The sequence below is a fragment of the Phyllobates terribilis genome, unplaced genomic scaffold, assembly GCF_046119375.1.
Source record: "Phyllobates terribilis strain yellow unplaced genomic scaffold, ASM4611937v1 Scaffold_10__3_contigs__length_209671492, whole genome shotgun sequence".
In the NCBI taxonomy this organism is placed as follows: domain Eukaryota; kingdom Metazoa; phylum Chordata; class Amphibia; order Anura; family Dendrobatidae; genus Phyllobates; species Phyllobates terribilis.
In genome coordinates this window covers 155,327,590-155,349,106 of record NW_027362770.1, presented here as the reverse complement: position 1 = coordinate 155,349,106, position 21,517 = coordinate 155,327,590, and the positions used below count along the sequence as shown (strand labels likewise).

The 21,517-nt window shown below is 41.3% G+C and overlaps 1 protein-coding gene across 1 annotated transcript in view; it reads right to left on the bottom strand.

Annotated features, from left to right (window-relative positions):
• Positions 1-3,182: 3,182 nt before the first annotated feature.
• LOC141164579 (potassium voltage-gated channel subfamily A member 1-like) overlaps positions 3,183-21,517 on the bottom strand; it is a 253,032-nt gene continuing 234,697 nt past the window's right edge. Inside the window, exon 2 of the mRNA XM_073649980.1 lies at positions 3,183-3,251. The gene's annotated coding sequence lies outside the window, so the exon portion shown is untranslated. The remainder of the gene's footprint in view (positions 3,252-21,517) is intronic.

Sequence of the window (21,517 nt, the reverse complement as noted above, 5' to 3'; positions counted from 1 at the left end):
GTGTTATTCCCATCTTTCTAGATAGATAATGTCGGAAAGAGCTTGTAATAACAAGCACTTTTGTAATTTACTGCTTATTAAAATTTGCAGTCGTTCTTGAGATATTAACACTTTTCTTTTGTATACACCTCGTTTCCTAGGAGACCGACCACTGCTGTTGACTAGTTTGTAAATACTGTGCTGAAGCCGGGATTAGGAGGTAACTGCGCATTCCAGCAATCCTGGCCAGCTTCAAAACAAGGCTTACAAGTCAATAGTAAAGCGCTTTTAAGCACGGCACTTATTTTGTCTAAAAGCGGTGGTCGGTCTCCAAGGCAACGAGCTGTAAACAAAAGAAAAGTGTTAATATCTCAAGAACGGCTGAGAATTTTAATGAGCAGTAAATTACAAAAGTGCATGTTTTTTCAAGTACTATACAAAAATATCCTAAATAGCCCCTTTAATGAGAGCTGATCATCTGTGTGATTAGTGATCTCCCACAATAGAAATATTGCATAGTAAATGTTTAATTAAATATACGTGAAACATAATGCTAGGGACAATACACCCTTGTTCCATCTGCTAGCAGAAAAGTAAAAAGAAACCCGCTAAAACACTGAATGTTTTCAATCTTTACTTTTAATCAGAGAGAACAGTGATCAAATGTGAAAATAAACCGAACCGTGAAAAAATCTGTGTGAAGAAAAATGGCACCTAAAAAGATTTAATAAATTACAATTTCCATAAATTAAAAGGCGAGGTACGTGTTGATATTTAAATAATCGAAAAAAAAAAAAGAATTCACCGTAGTGGAATATCCCAATAAATTAAACATAAATTATGTAGTCCATGAGAAACAAACAAAGCCGATGTCACAGACACTCTTCGTCGTCGGAAGTGTCCTTGTGCATAATGAAAAATCTTTGATCAGGTGACTCAGTGAAGACTGGATTTTTGTCCTGAAAAATAAAATGGAAAAAAAATGTTAAAATAAATGTAAAATGACAGATACATGAAATAGTTTGCAGCGTTCGGCCACCAGAGGGCGATGCATTACCATAAAACTGCAAAAGTTAACACCATGGTAATTCATTGCTACTTCCAATAGATGGCACTAGAGTTTAAATCCTCTTCCTCTTTGAAGAGGCAATTTCCCCAGCTGGCTACATACAAGAAGAATGTAGTCTGTACCAATGGGACCGGTGAACAATTTTATGTGTAAGGGAGCTGCTGCCTGTTCTGACCGCAAATGTCAAAGGAAAGCAAGATCAAACATGCTCGAGTTCAGCTTGCCCGATCCTATATTCCAACCGGTTATAAGCCACTGTAAGGAAGGGATGTAGTGTCTGACTGGCTTACGTGCTACCAAACAGTTAGCAGCACAAGCAAAAGTGCAGGTATAGGTGCCAGCCTATAGGTTGCAACCCATCAACCTATGTTACATAAAGAAGCAAAAAAACTGGGTAGCACTCAATAGCAAATTTCATGCAAAAAAATTGCTTATTCATTGGCCCAATTATTTTGGCTCAAGAGCAAGAGAGCTTTTGTTAAGCTCTATCTATCTATTCAACCAACACATTACACATTAACATTTTCCTAATTTGAAAAGTATGTGATATTTTAACAGGTTACACAAAGGTGTTTTATCTGTTAGTCATCAATATGGTACCGTAACGGGGTCCACAACTACCCCATTGGATCCCATCCCAGAAATAGAGCTAATTATGCTCTTATATCCTTTTAATTTATAGTATTTATTTTCATGTGACTTTCTTACACTTTATTTTGTCTTAATATGAGTAACAATAATAAGATGAATAAGTGATTGATGTTTATTAGTCTTATTGTGAATGAGCCACCTGTTAGTAGTCATAAGTTCAATTCTACACCACTGAGAGGAGGTTTAGTTCAGTGAATACTATAGTGTCAATGCTATCATTTTCACAGAACTTATAGTACTTATGACCTCTGAAAGATGTTACATTCTACCAATGGTTAAATCTTTGCTTCAATGATCACATGACGACAGGATCATCATGGATGAGACTTCACCATGTTTCCTTCAAAACATGGATTGGTTGGGTTCCATAGTGGCTGGCAAAGCAGGAAGGAAAGGATTTTAAAGGTGAATTTTTCAATTTTTGGGGGCAACTTTTGTAGAGTTGTTAAATTTTCTCTGTAGTCCTAGTAGTCCTAGTTGAGAGAATTTTCCAAAATTTGATTTGGACACAGTTTCTCAATTCAAGGTGATTTGTTTAGAATAAATTCTACTAGAAAGGGGTTTAAAGCCCCCCTAATACATTTCCCACCACTGCTTCCAGCTCAGACCTTCAATCAACTCACTTTGGGTCTTCTGCCTCTAGTTCAGGGCACAAACTGGACCTAATAGAGCAACATGGGGAACCATGTATGTCTTTGAGATTAATGTTGTGCATTGTACCCCACACAGTCACATGGACCAAAATGTGCGTTGCGGCCCGTGCGACCACATGAAGCCCTGTCAGATAACTGTAAAGAAGGGGAAGACTGAGGAGGAGTCAAGTGGGTGAAGTGGCCAAGACCAATGGCAGAAAGACAGGTATTGGGAGGGCTGAGAAAAGGAGAGTGTAAGAGTTTGATTTTTTGAACTCCACTTTGGACCGCAAAACGGCAACCTGCTAGATTTGGGAAAATGCAATTCCCCAAAAAATTTCTGAATCCGAATTTTTGAGAAAATTAGAATCGAGTGTGATCTGTTTAGAATTGATTTGCTCATTTCTACTTTTTTTTAAAAAAGAAATAATACAGATTAAATATTTGAGCTGATACAATGTATTGCGTCTAGTGCTAACACTGATCCCAGCGATCAGATGTGATCTGTGATTGAGCTTGGTAGTAGGTGGCCAATTTTCCAACAGTGCCACCACTGGGAATATGAAGTATTACACGGGGTCTATTGGAATCAGTGGCCTGATGAGTGGTAATGCACAGATGTATTGGGTCCTCCAGAGCATTAAAAAATAGATTTTTGCTCTGACTAATATAAGGGTCCCCTAAACTATGGCCAGATAAAGGGCTCCTAAAAACACAGAACATAAGACAAAGGCTGATTTATGGAAAGTCAAGGTCTAATAAGGATAAAAACATTTTATTATAGAAATTTTATAGCAGATGATTATACCCTGTTCACATGTTGGCGCAGCTGTAACCAAAGAACTCACTTACCCTGCATCTTTCCACCACTTATTATCTTTGAGGACGTTGCAGATGAATTTCCACACATCAATCTGCGTCTGGAAAAAAATATAAAAAAAATCAGAAAAATATCATCACATTCAAATAATTCACATGAGATCAGAACCGGAGTACACTAGATCTAAGAAGGGAGAGGTGTCACTGATACATGAGTGAGCTGTCAATCACTGAAAGGACACAGGTGGTGGGTGGGGAATAGGGTGGAGAAGCAGCAGAGCTGTGGGTGCAGCGCCCGCCCCCCTGCACTTCACATAACAATTCTACAATAAATTTCACCAAAACATAAACTCCGTTTTCTAAAATACAGGTATAGATGTAATCAGCATTACAGCCCCTCTACATAGATGGTATTAGTTTGGGGTATAAAAAAAACCTGGTGACAGGCTCCCAGGATCGCCATTGTTGGCAGCTTGGATAATTAGAGTGAGATCTAAAAATATACCGTTCTTGTGTTGCTGGGCGCAGTGTGATATCCCGAGTCCACGGAATGTGCGGCCATTAACCTTTCCAAACAAGAGTAAGCGAAATACATTGTAACATTCCTAAAGGAGCACAATTACAATAGCACATCAAAGCCCCAGCAGCCCCCCATCCTCAGCGAGCGGGGGGACACATGGTGACAGGAACAGAAGAGGGTGCAACAGTTAGAGTGAAAAACATAGAGATACAAGATAGATAGATAATAGATAGATAGATAATAGATAGATAATAGATAGATGATAGATATAGATAGATAATAGATAGATGATAGATAGATAATAGATAGATGATAGATAATAGATAGATAATAGATAGATAATAGATAGATGATAGATAATAGATAGATAATAGATAGATAATAGATAGATAATAGATAGATAGATAATAGATAATAGATAGATAATAGATAGATGATAGATATAGATAATAGATAGATAGATAATAGATAAATAATATATAGATAATAGATAGATAGATGATAGATAATAGATAGATAATATATAGATAATAGATAGGTGATAGATAATAGATAGATAATAGATAGATGATAGATAGATAATAGATAGATAATAGATAGATGATAGATAGATGATAGATAATAGATAGATAATAGATAGATGATAGATAGATAATAGATAGATAGATGATAGATAATAGATAGATAATATATAGATAATAGATAGGTGATAGATAATAGATAGATAATAGATAGATGATAGATAGATAATAGATAGATAGATGATAGATAATAGATAGATAATATATAGATAATAGATAGGTGATAGATAATAGATAGATAATAGATAGATGATAGATAGATAATAGATAGATGATAGATAATAGATGGATAATAGATAGATAATAGATAGATAATAGATAGATAGATAAATAGATAATAGATAGATAATAGATAGATAATAGATTATAGATAATAGATAGATAATAGATAGATAATAGATAGATAATAGATAGATGATAGATAATAGATAGATGATAGATAGATAGATAATAGATAGATGATAGATAGATAATAGATAGATAATAGATGGTAAATAGATAGATAATAGATAGATGATAGATAATAGATGATAGATGGATGATAGATAGATGATAGATAGATAATAGATAGATAATAGATAATAGATAGATAATAGATAACAGATAGATGATAGATAATAGATAGATGAGAGATGATAAATAGATAATAGATAAATAATAGATGGATAATAGATAGACAATAGATGGATAATAGATAATCGATAGATAATAGATAGATAGATAACAGATAGATGATAGATAATAGATAGATAATAGATAGATGATAGATAGATAGATAATAGATAGATTATAGATAATAGATAGGTGATAGATAGATAATAGATAGATGATAGATATATAATAGATAGATAATAGATGATAGATAGATAACAGATATTTAATAGATATATGATAGATAATAGATAGATAGATAATAGATAGATGATAGATAATAGATGATAGATAGATGATAGATAATAGATAGATAATAGATAGATGATAGATAGATAATAGATAGATAATAGATAGATGATAGATAGATAGATAGATTATAGATAATAGATAGATAATAGATAGATGATAGATAATAGATAGATAATAAATAGATAATAGATAGATGATAAATAATAGATAGATAATAGATAGATAATAGATAGATAAATGATAGATAGATGATAGATAATAGATAATAGATAGATAATAGATAGATAATAGATAGATGATAGATAATAGATAGATAATAGATAGATAATACATAGATGATAGATAGATAATAGATAGATAATAGATAGATGATAGATAGATAGAAAGATGATAGATAATAGATAGATAGATAGATAGATAGATGATAGATAATAGATAGATAGATAGATAATAGATGGATAATAGATAGATAATAGATAGATAGATAATAGATGATAGATAGATGATAGATAATAGATAGATAGATGATAGATAGATGATAGATAATAGATAGATAATAGATAGATGATAGATAATAGATAGATGATAGATAATAGATAGATGATAGATGATTGATAGATAGATAGATGATAGATAATAGATAGATAATAGATAGATATATGATAGATAATAGATAGATAATAGATAGATGATAGATAATAGATAGATAATAGATAGATAATAGATAGATGATAAATAGATAGATAATAGATAGATGATAGATAATAGATAATAGATGATAGATAATAGATAGATGATAGATAATAGATAGATAGATAATAGATAGATAGATAATAGATGATAGATAGATGATAGATAGATGATAGATAATAGATAGATGATAGATAATAGATAGATAATAGATAGATAATAGATAGATAGATAATAGATAATAGATAGATAATAGATAGATGATAGATAATAGATAATAGATAGATAATAGATAGATGATAGATAATAGATAGATAGATAATAGATAGATAATAGATAGATAATAGATAGATGATAGATAGATAATAGATAGATAATAGATAGATAATAGATAATAGATAGATAATAGATAGATAGATAGATAGATAGATGATAGATAGATAATAGATAGATGATAGATAATAGATAGATAATAGATGATAGATAGATGATAGATAGATAATAGATAGATGATAGATAGATAATAGATAGAAAATAGATAATAGATAGACGATAGATAATAGATAGATAGATAATAGATAGAGAATAGATAGATGATAGATAATAGATAGATAGATAATAGATAGATGGTAGATAATAGATAGATAATAGATGGATGATAGATGGATAATAGATAGATGATAGATAGATAATAGATAGATGATAGATAATAGATAGATAATATATAGATAATAGATAGATGATAGATAGATGATAGATAATAGATAGATGATAGATAATAGATAGATAATAGATAGATGATAGATAATAGATAGATGATAGATAATAGATAGATAATAGATAGATAATAGATAGATGATAGATAGATAATAGATAGATAATAGATAATAGATAGATAATAGATAGATGATAGATAGATAATAGATAGATGATAGATAATAGATAGATAATAGATAGATAATAGATAGATGATACATAGATAATAGATAGATAATAGATAGAAGATAGATAGATAGATGATAGATAATAGATAGATAGATAATAGATGGATAATAGATAGATGATAGATAATAGATAGATAATAGATAGATGATAGATAGATGATAGATAATAGATAGATAGATAGATAATAGATGGATAATAGATAGATAATAGATAGATAGATAGATGATAGATAATAGATAGATAGATAGATAGATAGATGATAGATAGATAATAGATGATAGATATTAGATAGATAATAGATAGATAGATGATAGATAATAGATAGATAGATAGATAATAGATAATAGATGGGTTCTACAGACATACAGCACATATACAGTGCTGGCCAAAAGTATTGGCACCCCTGCAATTCTGTCAGATAATACTCAGTTTCTTCCTGAAAATGATTGCAATCACAAATTCTTTGGTATTATTATCTTCATTTAATTTGTCTTCAATGAAAAAACACAAAAAGAATTGTCCTAAAGCCAAATTGGATATAATTCCAAACCAAACTTAAAAAAGGGGGTGGACAAAAGTATTGGCACCCTTTGAAAAATCATGTGATGCTTCTCTAATTCGTGTAATTAACAGCACCTGTAACTTACCTGTGGCACCTAACAGGTGTTGGCAATAACTCAATCACACTTGCAGCCAGTTAACATGGATTAAAGTTGACTTAACCTCTGTCCTGTGTCCTTGTGTGGACCACATTGAGCATGGAGAAAAGAAAGAAGACCAAAGAACTGTCTGAGGACTTGAGAAACCAAATTGTGAGGAAGCATGAGCAATCTCAAGGCTACAAGTCCATTTCCAAAGACCTGAATGTTCCTGTGTCTTCCGTGCGCAGTGTCATCAGGAAGTTTAAAGCCCATGGCACTGTGGCTAACCTCCCTAGATGTGGACGGAAAAGAAAAATTGACGAGAGATTTCAACGCAAGATTGTGCTGATGGTGGATAAAGAACCTCGACTAACATCCAAACAAGTTCAAGCTGCCCTGCAGTCCGAGGGTACAACAGTGTCAACCTGTACTATCCGTCGACGTCTGAATGAAAAGGGACTGTATGGTAGGATACCCAGGAAGACCCCACTTCTTACCCCGAGACATAAAAAAGCCAGGCTGGAGTTTGCCAAAACTTACCTGAGAAAGCCTAAAACGTTTTGGAAGAATGTTCTCTGGTCAGATGAGACAAAAGTAGAGCTTTTTGGGAAAAAGCATCAATATAGAGTGTGCAGGAAAAAAAAAGAGGCATTCAAAGAATAGAACACGGTCCCTACAGTCAAACATGGTGGAGGTTCCCTGATGTTTTGGGGTTGCTTTGCTGCCTCTGGCACTGGACTGCTTGACCGTGTGCATGGCATTATGAAGTCTGAAGACTACCAACAAATCTTGCAGCATAATGTAGGGCCCAGTGTGAGAAAGCTGGGTCTCCCTCAGAGGTCATGGGTCTTCCAGCAGGACAATGACCCAAAACACACTTCCAAAAGCACTATAAAATGGTTTGAGAGAAAGCACTGGAGACTTCTAAGGTGGCCAGCAATGAGTCCAGACCTGAATCCCATAGAACACCTGTGGAGAGATCTCAAAATGGAAGTTTGGAGAATGCACCCTTCAAATATCAGGGAACTGGAGCAGTTTGCCAAAGAAGAATGGTCTACAATTCCAGCAGAGCATTGTAAGAAACTCATTGATGGTTACCGGAAGCGGTTGTTCGCAGTTATTTTGGCTAAAGGTTGTGCAACCAAGTATTAGGCTGAGGGTGCCAATACTTTTGTCCGGCCCTTTTTTGGAGTTTTGTGTGAAATGATCAATGATTTGATTTTTGCTTCATTCTCTTTTGTGTTTTTTTCCTTGCAAGCAAATTAAATGAAGATAATAAGACCAAAGAATTTGTGATTGCAATCATTTTCAGGAAGAAACTGAGTATTATCTGACAGAATTGCAGGGGCGCCAATACTTTTGGCCAGCACTGTATAAGAAGGCCGGACAGGTTATCATATCCACATATTCCGTTGAGCGAGTATTTACAGTTGATGTGAAGAGTCGATGATTTGTGTCCATGGTAACGTGTTCCGGGTTTTGTACTGAGATTTCTCTTTAGAACATCTATCAGAAACCTGACATTTCATTTCCACAATGTTTCACCTACATGTAAATGTAGAGATAATTGGGAAAAGTAGGAAAATTTACAGAAAAAGCCGATAATAACTGCTCAGACCTTGATAATGCTCTTATCATCAGTCCTGGTTCTGTGTATATCTTTATTTTGGACATATTTCCAATGAGGACTGATCATTTTCAGATATTTTTTGGTTCATGTAAAATGACAAAATGTCAGGTTGTCTCCTTGCACCCACAGAGGATGTTACTTTTGCCATCCAGTGGGGGCGCTGTAGAACGACTCCTTGCACCGTGTGTCTCCTGTCCGGACAGATCACAGAAGATTCTCCAGGAATAGCTGGAATATAACAACGCCGATTGTGCCATTTCTGTGACATATGACTCCTGCCGCCTTCAGAGTATATTCCTTTCCTTAAATAGACACCAGGGAGACCCTCTGACTTACACGCCAATGTTCTACTGGGAGGGGTAGACAGATACTCCTGACATCCCATAATGTGATCAGTAGTGTGTATGGCCCCCACGTGTCTGTATGTACTCCTGACATCCCATAATGTGATCAGTAGTGTGTATGGCTCCCACGTGTCTGTATGTACTCCTGACATCCCATAATGTGATCAGTAGTGTGTATGGCTCCCACGTGTCTGTATGTACTCCTGACATCCCATAATGTGATCAGTAGTGTGTATGGCTCCCACATCTCTGTATGTACTCCTGACATCCCATAATGTGATCAGTAGTGTGTATGGCCCCCACGTGTCTGTATGTACTCCTGACATCCCATAATGTGATCAGTAGTGTGTATGGCCCCCACGTGTCTGTATGTACTCCTGACATCCCATAATGTGATCAGTAGTGTGTATGGCCCCCACGTGTCTGTATGTACTCCTGACATCCCATAATGTGATCAGTAGTGTGTATGGCCCCCACGTGTCTGTATGTACTCCTGACATCCCATAATGTGATCAGTAGTGTGTATGGCCCCCTCATGTCTGTATGTACTCCTGACATCCCATAATGTGATCAGTAGTGTGTATGGCCCCCACGTGTCTGTATGTACTCCTGACATCCCATAATGTGATCAGTAGTGTGTATGGCCCCCACGTGTCTGTATGTACTCCTGACATCCCATAATGTGATCAGTAGTGTGTATGGCCCCCACGTGCCTGTATGTACTCCTGACATCCCATAATGTGATCAGTAATGTGTATGGCCCCCACGTGTCCGTATGTACTCCTGACATCCCATAATGTGATCAGTAGTGTGTATGGCCCCCACGTGTCTGTATGTACTCCTGATATCCCATAATGTGATCAGTAGTGTGTATGGCCCCCACATGTCTGTATGTACTCCTGACATCCCATAATGTGATCAGTAGTGTGTATGGCCCCCACGTGTCTGTATGTACTCCTGATATCCCATAATGTGATCAGTAGTGTGTATGGCCCCCACGTGTCTGTATGTACTCCTGACATCCCATAATGTGATCAGTAGTGTGTATGGCCCCCACGTGTCTGTATGTACTCCTGACATCCCATAATGTGATCAGTGGTGTGTATGGCCCCCACGTGCCTGTATGTACTCCTGACATCCCATAATGTGATCAGTAGTGTGTATGGCCCCCACGTGTCTGTATGTACTCCTGACATCCCATAATGTGATCAGTAGTGTGTATGGCCCCCACGTGTCTGTATGTACTCCTGACATCCCATAATGTGATCAGTAGTGTGTATGGCCCCCACGTGTCTGTATGTACTCCTGATATCCCATAATGTGATCAGTAGTGTGTATGGCCCCCCACATGCCTGTATGTACTCCTGACATCCCATAATGTGATCAGTAGTGTGTATGGCCCCCACGTGTCTGTATGTACTCCTGACATCCCATAATGTGATCAGTAGTGTGTATGGCCCCCACATGCCTGTATGTACTCCTGACATCCCATAATGTGATCAGTAGTGTGTATGGCCCCCACGTGTCTGTATGTACTCCTGACATCCCATAATGTGATCAGTAGTGTGTATGGCCCTCACGTGTCTGTATGTACTCCTGACATCCCATAATGTGATCAGTAGTGTGTATGGCCCCCACATGTCTGTATGTACTCCTGACATCCCATAATGTGATCAGTAGTGTGTATGGCCCGCACGTGCCTGTATGTACTCCTGACATCCCATAATGTGATCAGTAGTGTGTATGGCCCCCACGTGCCTGTATGTACTCCTGACATCCCATAATGTGATCAGTAGTGTGTATGGCCCCCACGTGTCTGTATGTACTCCTGATATCCCATTATGTGATCAGTAGTGTGTATGGCCCCCACGTGTCTGTATGTACTCCTGACATCCCATAATGTGATCAGTAGTGTGTATGGCCCCCACGTGTCTGTATGTACTCCTGACATCCCATAATGTGATCAGTACTGTGTATGGCCCCCACGTGTCTGTATGTACTCCTGACATCCCATAATGTGATCAGTAGTGTGTATGGCCCCCACGTGTCTGTATGTACTCCTGACATCCCATAATGTGATCAGTAGTGTGTATGGCCCCCACGTGTCTGTATGTACTCCTGATATCCCATAATGTGATCAGCAGTGTGTATGGCCCCCACGTGTCTGTATGTACTCCTGATATCCCATAATGTGATCAGTAGTGTGTATGGCCCCCGCGTGTCTGTATGTACTCCTGACATCCCATAATGTGATCAGTAGTGTGTATGGCCCCCACGTGTCTGTATGTACTCCTGATATCCCATAATGTGATCAGTAGTGTGTATGGCCCCCACATGTCTGTATGTACTCCTGACATCCCATAATGTGATCAGTAATGTGTATGGCCCCCCACGTGTCTGTATGTACTCCTGACATCCCATAATGTGATCAGTAGTGTGTATGGCCCCCACGTGTCTGTATGTACTCCTGACATCCCATAATGTGATCAGTAGTGTGTATGGCCCCCACATGTCTGTATGTACTCCTGACATCCCATAATGTGATCAGCAGTGTGTATGGCCCCCCACGTGTCTGTATGTACTCCTGATATCCCATAATGTGATCAGTAGTGTGTATGGCCCCCACGTGTCTGTATGTACTCCTGACATCCCATAATGTGATCAGTAGTGTGTATGGCCCCCACGTGTCTGTATGTACTCCTGATATCCCATAATGTGATCAGCAGTGTGTATGGCCCCCACGTGTCTGTATGTACTCCTGACATCCCATAATGTGATCAGTAGTGTGTATGGCCCTCACGTGTCTGTATGTACTCCTGACATCCCATAATGTGATCAGTAGTGTGTATGGTCCCCACGTGTCTGTATGTACTCCTGACATCCCATAATGTGATCAGTAGTGTGTATGGCCCCCACGTGCCTGTATGTACTCCTGACATCCCATAATGTGATCAGTAGTGTGTATGGCCCCCACGTGTCTGTATGTACTCCTGACATCCCATAATGTGATCAGTAGTGTGTATGGCCCTCACGTGTCTGTATGTACTCCTGACATCCCATAATGTGATCAGTAGTGTGTATGGCCCCCACGTGTCTGTATGTACTCCTGACATCCCATAATGTGATCAGTAGTGTGTATGGCCCCCACATGCCTGTATGTACTCCTGACATCCCATAATGTGATCAGTAGTGTGTATGGCCCTCACGTGTCTGTATGTACTCCTGACATCCCATAATGTGATCAGTAGTGTGTATGGCCCCCACATGTCTGTATGTACTCCTGACATCCCATATTGTGATCAGTAGTATGTATGCCCCCACGTGTCTGTATGTACTCCTGACATCCCATAATGTGATCAGTAGTGTGTATGCCCCCACGTGCCTGTATGTACTCCTGACATCCCATAATGTGATCAGTAGTGTGTATGGCCCCCACGTGTCTGTATGTACTCCTGACATCCCATAATGTGATCAGTAGTGTGTATGGTCCCCACGTGTCTGTATGTACTCCTGACATCCCATAATGTGATCAGTAGTGTGTATGGCCCCCACGTGCCTGTATGTACTCCTGACATCCCATAATGTGATCAGTAGTGTGTATGGCCCCCACGTGTCTGTATGTACTCCTGACATCCCATAATGTGATCAGTAGTGTGTATGGCCCTCACGTGTCTGTATGTACTCCTGACATCCCATAATGTGATCAGTAGTGTGTATGGCCCCCACGTGTCTGTATGTACTCCTGACATCCCATAATGTGATCAGTAGTGTGTATGGCCCCCACATGCCTGTATGTACTCCTGACATCCCATAATGTGATCAGTAGTGTGTATGGCCCTCACGTGTCTGTATGTACTCCTGACATCCCATAATGTGATCAGTAGTGTGTATGGCCCCACGTGTCTGTATGTACTCCTGACATCCCATAATGTGATCAGTAGTATGTATGCCCCCACGTGCCTGTATGTACTCCTGACATCCCATAATGTGATCAGTAGTATGTATGCCCCCACGTGTCTGTATGTACTCCTGACATCCCATAATGTGATCAGTAGTGTGTATGCCCCCACGTGCCTGTATGTACTCCTGACATCCCATAATGTGATCAGTAGTGTGTATGGCCCCCACGTGTCTGTATGTACTCCTGATATCCCATAATGTGATCAGTAGTGTGTATGGCCCCCACGTGTCTGTATGTACTCCTGATATCCCATAATGTGATCAGTAATGTGTATGGCCCCCACGTGTCTGTATGTACTCCTGACATCCCATAATGTGATCAGTAGTGTGTATGGCCCCCACGTGTCTGTATGTACTCCTGACATCCCATAATGTGATCAGTAGTGTGTATGGCCCCCACGTGTCTGTATGTACTCCTGATATCCCATAATGTGATCAGTAGTGTGTATGGCCCCCACATGTCTGTATGTACTCCTGACATCCCATAATGTGATCAGTAGTGTGTATGGCCCCCACGTGTCTGTATGTACTCCTGACATCCCATAATGTGATGAGTAGTGTGTATGGCCCCCACGTGTCTGTATGTACTCCTGACATCCCATAATGTGATCAGTAGTGTGTATGGCCCCACGTGTCTGTATGTACTCCTGACATCCCATAATGTGATCAGTAGTGTGTATGGCCCCCACGTGTCTGTATGTACTCCTGACATCCCATAATGTGATGAGTAGTGTGTATGGCCCCCACGTGTCTGTATGTACTCCTGACATCCCATAATGTGATCAGTAGTGTGTATGGCCCCCACGTGTCTGTATGTACTCCTGACATCCCATAATGTGATCAGTAGTGTGTATGGCCCCCACGTGTCTGTATGTACTCCTGACATCCCATAATGTGATGAGTAGTGTGTATGGCCCCCACGTGTCTGTATGTACTCCTGACATCCCATAATGTGATCAGTAGTGTGTATGGCCCCCACGTGTCTGTATGTACTCCTGACATCCCATAATGTGATGAGTAGTGTGTATGGCCCCCACGTGTCTGTATGTACTCCTGACATCCCATAATGTGATGAGTAGTGTGTATGGCCCCCACGTGTCTGTATGTACTCCTGACATCCCATAATGTGATCAGTAGTGTGTATGGCCCCCACGTGTCTGTATGTACTCCTGACATCCCATAATGTGATCAGTAATGTGTATGGCCCCCACGTGTCTGTATGTACTCCTGACATCCCATAATGTGATCAGTAATGTGTATGGCCCCCACGTGTCTGTATGTACTCCTGACATCCCATAATGTGATCAGTAGTGTGTATGGCCCCACGTGTCTGTATGTACTCCTGACATCCCATAATGTGATCAATAGTGTGTATGGCCCCCACATGTCTGTATGTACTCCTGACATCCCATAATGTGATCAGTAGTGTGTATGGCCCCCACGTGTCTGTATGTACTCCTGATATCCCATAATGTGATCAGTAGTGTGTATGGCTCCCACATCTCTGTATGTACTCCTGACATCCCATAATGTGATCAGTAGTGTGTATAGCCCCCACGTGTCTGTATGTACTCCTGACATCCCATAATGTGATCAGTACTGTGTATGGCCCCCACATGTCTGTATATACTCCTGACATCCCATAATGTGATCAGTAGTGTGTATGGCCCCCACATGTCTGTATGTACTCCTGACATCCCATAATGTGATCAGTAGTGTGTATGGCCCCCACGTGTCTGTATGTACTCCTGACATCCCATAATGTGATCAGTAGTGTGTATGGCTCCCACATCTCTGTATGTACTCCTGACATCCCATAATGTGATCAGTAGTGTGTATAGCCCCCACGTGTCTGTATGTACTCCTGACATCCCATAATGTGATCAGTAGTGTGTATGGCCCCCACATGTCTGTATATACTCCTGACATCCCATAATGTGATCAGTAGTGTGTATGGCCCCCACATGTCTGTATATACTCCTGACATCCCATAATGTGATCAGTAGTGTGTATGGCTCCCACATCTCTGTATGTACTCCTGACATCCCATAATGTGATCAGTAGTGTGTATAGCCCCCACGTGTCTGTATGTACTCCTGACATCCCATAATGTGATCAGTAGTGTGTATGGCCCCCACATGTCTGTATGTACTCCTGACATCCCATAATGTGATCAGTAGTGTGTATGGCCCCCACATGTCTGTATGTACTCCTGACATCCCATAATGTGATCAGTAGTGTGTATGGCCCCCACATGTCTGTATGTACTCCTGATATCCCATAATGTGATCAGTAGTGTGTATGGCCCCCACGTGTCTGTATGTACTCCTGATATCCCATAATGTGATCAGTAGTGTGTATGGCCCCCACATGTCTGTATGTACTCCTGACATCCCATAATGTGATCAGTAGTGTGTATGGCCCCCACGTGTCTGTATGTACTCCTGATATCCCATAATGTGATCAGCAGTGTGTATGGCCCCCACGTGTCTGTATGTACTCCTGACATCCCATAATGTGATCAGTAGTGTGTATGGCCCCCACATGTCTGTATGTACTCCTGATATCCCATAATGTGATCAGTAGTGTGTATGGCCCCCACGTGTCTGTATGTACTCCTGACATCCCATAATGTGATCAGTAATGTGTATGGCCCCCACGTGTCTGTATGTACTCCTGATATCCCATAATGTGATCAGCAGTGTGTATGGCCCCCACGTGTCTGTATGTACTCCTGACATCCCATAATGTGATCAGTAGTGTGTATGGCCCCCACGTGTCTGTATGTACTCCTGATATCCCATAATGTGATCAGCAGTGTGTATGGCCCCCACGTGTCTGTATGTACTCCTGACATCCCATAATGTGATCAGTAGTGTGTATGGCCCCCACATGTCTGTATGTACTCCTGACATCCCATAATGTGATCAGTAGTGTGTATGGCCCCCACGTGTCTGTATGTACTCCTGACATCCCATAATGTGATCAGTAATGTGTATGGCCCCCATGTGTCTGTATGTACTCCTGACATCCCATAATGTGATCAGTAGTGTGTATGGCCCCCACGTGTCTGTATGTACTCCTGACATCCCATAATGTGATCAGTAGTGTGTATGGCCCCCACGTGTCTGTATGTACTCCTGACATCCCATAATGTGATCAGTAGTGTGTATGGCCCCCACGTGTCTGTATGTACTCCTGACATCCCATAATGTGATCAGTAGTGTGTATGGCCCCCACGTGTCTGTATGTACTCCTGACATCCCATAATGTGATCAGGAGTGTGTATGGCCCCCACGTGTCTGTATGTACTCCTGACATCCCATAATGTGATCAGTAGTGTGTATGGCCCCCACGTGTCTGTATGTACTCCTGACATCCCATAATGTGATCAGTAGTGTGTATGCCCCCACGTGTCTGTATGTACTCCTGACATCCCATAATGTGATCAGTAATGTGTATGGCCCCCACGTGTCTGTATGTACTCCTGACATCCCATAATGTGATCAGCAGTGTGTATGGCCCCCACGTGTCTGTATGTACTCCTGACATCCCATAATGTGATCAGTAGTGTGTATGGCTCCCACATCTCTGTATGTACTCCTGACATCCCATAATGTGATCAGTAGTGTGTATGGTCCCCACGTGTCTGTATGTACTCCTGACATCCCATAATGTGATCAGTAGTGTGTATGGCCCCCACGTGTCTGTATGTACTCCTGATATCCCATAATGTGATCAGTAGTGTGTATGGCCCCCACATGTCTGTATGTACTCCTGACATCCCATAATGTGATCAGTAGTGTGTATGGCTCCCACATCTCTGTATGTACTCCTGACATCCCATAATGTGATCAGTAGTGTGTATGGTCCCCACGTGTCTGTATGTACTCCTGACATCCCATAATGTGATCAGTAGTGTGTATGGCCCCCGCGTGTCTGTATGTACTCCTGATATCCCATAATGTGATCAGTAGTGTGTATGGCCCCCACATGTCTGTATGTACTCCTGACATCCCATAATGTGATCAGTAGTGTGTATGGCCCCCACATGCCTGTATGTACTCCTGACATCCCATAATGTGATCAGTAGTGTGTATGGCCCCACGTGTCTGTATGTACTCCTGACATCCCATAATGTGATCAGTAATGTGTATGGCCCCCACGTGTCTGTATGTACTCCTGACATCCCATAATGTGATCAGTAGTGTGTATGGCCCCACGTGTCTGTATGTACTCCTGATATCCCATAATGTGATCAGTAGTGTGTATGGCCCCCACGTGCCTGTATGTACTCCTGACATCCCATAATGTGATCAGTAGTGTGTATGGCCCCCACGTGTCTGTATGTACTCCTGACATCCCATAATGTGATCAGTAGTGTGTATGGCCCCCCACGTGTCTGTATGTACTCCTGATATCCCATAATGTGATCAGTAGTGTGTATGGCCCCCCACGTGTCTGTATGTACTCCTGATATACCATAATGTGATCAGTAGTGTGTATGGCCCCCACGTGTCTGTATGTACTCCTGACATCCCATAATGTGATCAGTAGTGTGTATGGCCCCCACGTGTCTGTATGTACTCCTGACATCCCATAATGTGATCAGTAGTGTGTATGGCCCCCCACGTGTCTGTATGTACTCCTGATATCCCATAATGTGATCAGTAGTGTGTATGGCCCCCACGTGTCTGTATGTACTCCTGACATCCCATAATGTGATCAGTAGTGTGTATGGCCCCCCACGTGTCTGTATGTACTCCTGATATCCCATAATGTGATCAGTAGTGTGTATGGCCCCCACGTGTCTGTATGTACTCCTGATATCCCATAATGTGATCAGTAGTGTGTATGGCCCCCACGTGTCTGTATGTACTCCTGATATCCCATAATGTGATCAGCAGTGTGTATGGCCCCCACGTGTCTGTATGTACTCCTGACATCCCATAATGTGATCAGTAGTGTGTATGGCCCTCACGTGTCTGTATGTACTCCTGACATCCCATAATGTGATCAGTAGTGTGTATGGCCCCCACATGTCTGTATGTACTCCTGACATCCCATAATGTGATCAGTAGTATGTATGCCCCCACGTGTCTGTATGTACTCCTGACATCCCATAATGTGATCAGTAGTGTGTATGCCCCCACGTGCCTGTATGTACTCCTGACATCCCATAATGTGATCAGTAGTGTGTATGGCCCCCAAGTGTCTGTATGTACTCCTGATATCCCATAATGTGATCAGTAGTGTGTATGGCCCCCAAGTGTCTGTATGTACTCCTGATATCCCATAATGTGATCAGTAGTGTGTATGGCCCCCACGTGTCTGTATGTACTCCTGACATCCCATAATGTGATCAGTAGTGTGTATGGCCCCCACGTGTCTGTATGTACTCCTGATATCCCATAATGTGATCAGTAGTGTGTATGGCCCCACGTGTCTGTATGTACTCCTGACATCCCATAATGTGATCAGTAGTGTGTATGGCCCCACGTGTCTGTATGTACTCCTGATATCCCATAATGTGATCAGTAGTGTGTATGGCCCCCAAGTGTCTGTATGTACTCCTGATATCCCATAATGTGATCAGTAGTGTGTATGGCCCCCACGTGTCTGTATGTACTCCTGACATCCCATAATGTGATCAGTAGTGTGTATGGCCCCCACGTGTCTGTATGTACTCCTGATATCCCATAATGTGATCAGTAGTGTGTATGGCCCCACGTGCCTGTATGTACTCCTGACATCCCATAATGTGATCAGTAATGTGTATGGCCCCCACGTGTCTGTATGTACTCCTGATATCCCATAATGTGATCAGTAGTGTGTATGGCCCCACGTGCCTGTATGTACTCCTGACATCCCATAATGTGATCAGTAGTGTGTATGGCCCCCACGTGTCTGTATGTACTCCTGACATCCCATAATGTGATCAGTAGTGTGTATGGCCCCCACGTGTCTGTATGTACTCCTGACATCCCATAATGTGATCAGTAGTGTGTATGCCCCCACGTGCCTGTATGTACTCCTGACATCCCATAATGTGATCAGTAGTGTGTATGGCCCCCAAGTGTCTGTATGTACTCCTGATATCCCATAATGTGATCAGTAGTGTGTATGGCCCCCACGTGTCTGTATGTACTCCTGACATCCCATAATGTGATCAGCAGTGTGTATGGCCCCCACGTGTCTGTATGTACTCCTGATATCCCATAATGTGATCAGTAGTGTGTATGGCCCCACGTGTCTGTATGTACTCCTGACATCCCATAATGTGATCAGTAGTGTGTATGGCCCCCACGTGTCTGTATGTACTCCTGACATCCCATAATGTGATCAGTAGTGTGTATGGCCCCCACGTGTCTGTATGTACTCCTGATATCCCATAATGTGATCAGTAGTGTGTATGGCCCCCACGTGTCTGTATGTACTCCTGACATCCCATAATGTGATCAGTAGTGTGTATGGCCCTCACGTGTCTGTATGTACTCCTGACATCCCATAATGTGATCAGTAATGTGTATGGCCCCCACGTGTCTGTATGTACTCCTGACATCCCATAATGTGATCAGTAGTGTGTATGGGCCCCACGTGTCTGTATGTACTCCTGACATCCCATAATGTGATCAGTAATGTGTGTGGCCCTCACGTGTCTGTATGTACTCCTGACATCCCATAATGTGATCAGTAGTGTGTATGGCCCTCACGTGTCTGTATGTACTCCTGACATCCCATAATGTGATCAGTAGTGTGTATGGCCCCCACGTGTCTGTATGTACTCCTGACATCCCATAATGTGATCAGTAGTGTGTATGGCCCTCACGTGTCTGTATGTACTCCTGACATCCCATAATGTGATCAGTAATGTGTATGGCCCCCACGTGTCTGTATGTACTCCTGACATCCCATAATGTGATCAGTAGTGTGTATGGGCCCCACGTGTCTGTATGTACTCCTGACATCCCATAATGTGATCAGTAGTGTGTATGGCCCCCACGTGTCTGTATGTACTCCTGACATCCCATAATGTGATCAGTAATGTGTGTGGCCCTCACGTGTCTGTATGTACTCCTGACATCCCATAATGTGATCAGTAGTGTGTATGGCCCCCACATGTCTGTATGTACTCCTGACATCCCATAATGTGATCAGTAGTGTGTATGGCTCCCACATCTCTGTATGTACTCCTGACATCCCATAATGTGATCAGTAGTGTGTATGGCCCCACGTGTCTGTATGTACTCCTGACATCCCATAATGTGATCAGTAGTGTGTATGGCCCCCACGTGTCTGTATGTACTCCTGACATCCCATAATGTGATCAGTAGTGTGTATGGCCCCCACATGTCTGTATGTACTCCTGATATCCCATAATGTGATCAGTAGTGTGTATGGCCCCCACGTGTCTGTATGTACTCCTGACATCCCATAATGTGATCAGTAGTGTGTATGGCCCCCACGTGTCTGTATGTACTCCTGACATCCCATAATGTGATCAGTAATGTGTATGGCCCCCACGTGTCTGTATGTACTCCTGACATCCCATAATGTGATCAGTAGTGTGTATGGCCCCCACGTGTCTGTATGTACTCCTGATATCCCATAATGTGATCAGTAGTGTGTATGGCCCCCACGTGTCTGTATGTACTCCTGATATCCCATAATGTGATCAGTAATGTGTATGGTCCCCACGTGTCTATATGTACTCCTGACATCCCATAATGTGATCAGTAATGTGTATGGCCCCCACGTGTCTATATGTACTCCTGATATCCCATAATGTGATCAGTAATGTGTATGGCCCCCACGTGTCTGTATGTACTCCTGACATCCCATAATGTGATCAGTAGTGTGTATGGCCCCCACGTGTCTGTATGTACTCCTGACATCCCATAATGTGATCAGTAGTGTGTATGGCCCCCACGTGTCTGTATGTACTCCTGACATCCCATAATGTGATCAGTAGTGTGTATGGCCCCCACGTGTCTGTATGTACTCCTGACATCCCATAATGTGATCAGTAGTGTGTATGGCCCCCACATGTCTGTATGTACTCCTGATATCCCATAATGTGATCAGTAGTGTGTATGGCCCCCACGTGTCTGTATGTACTCCTGATATCCCATAATGTGATCAGTAGTGTGTAT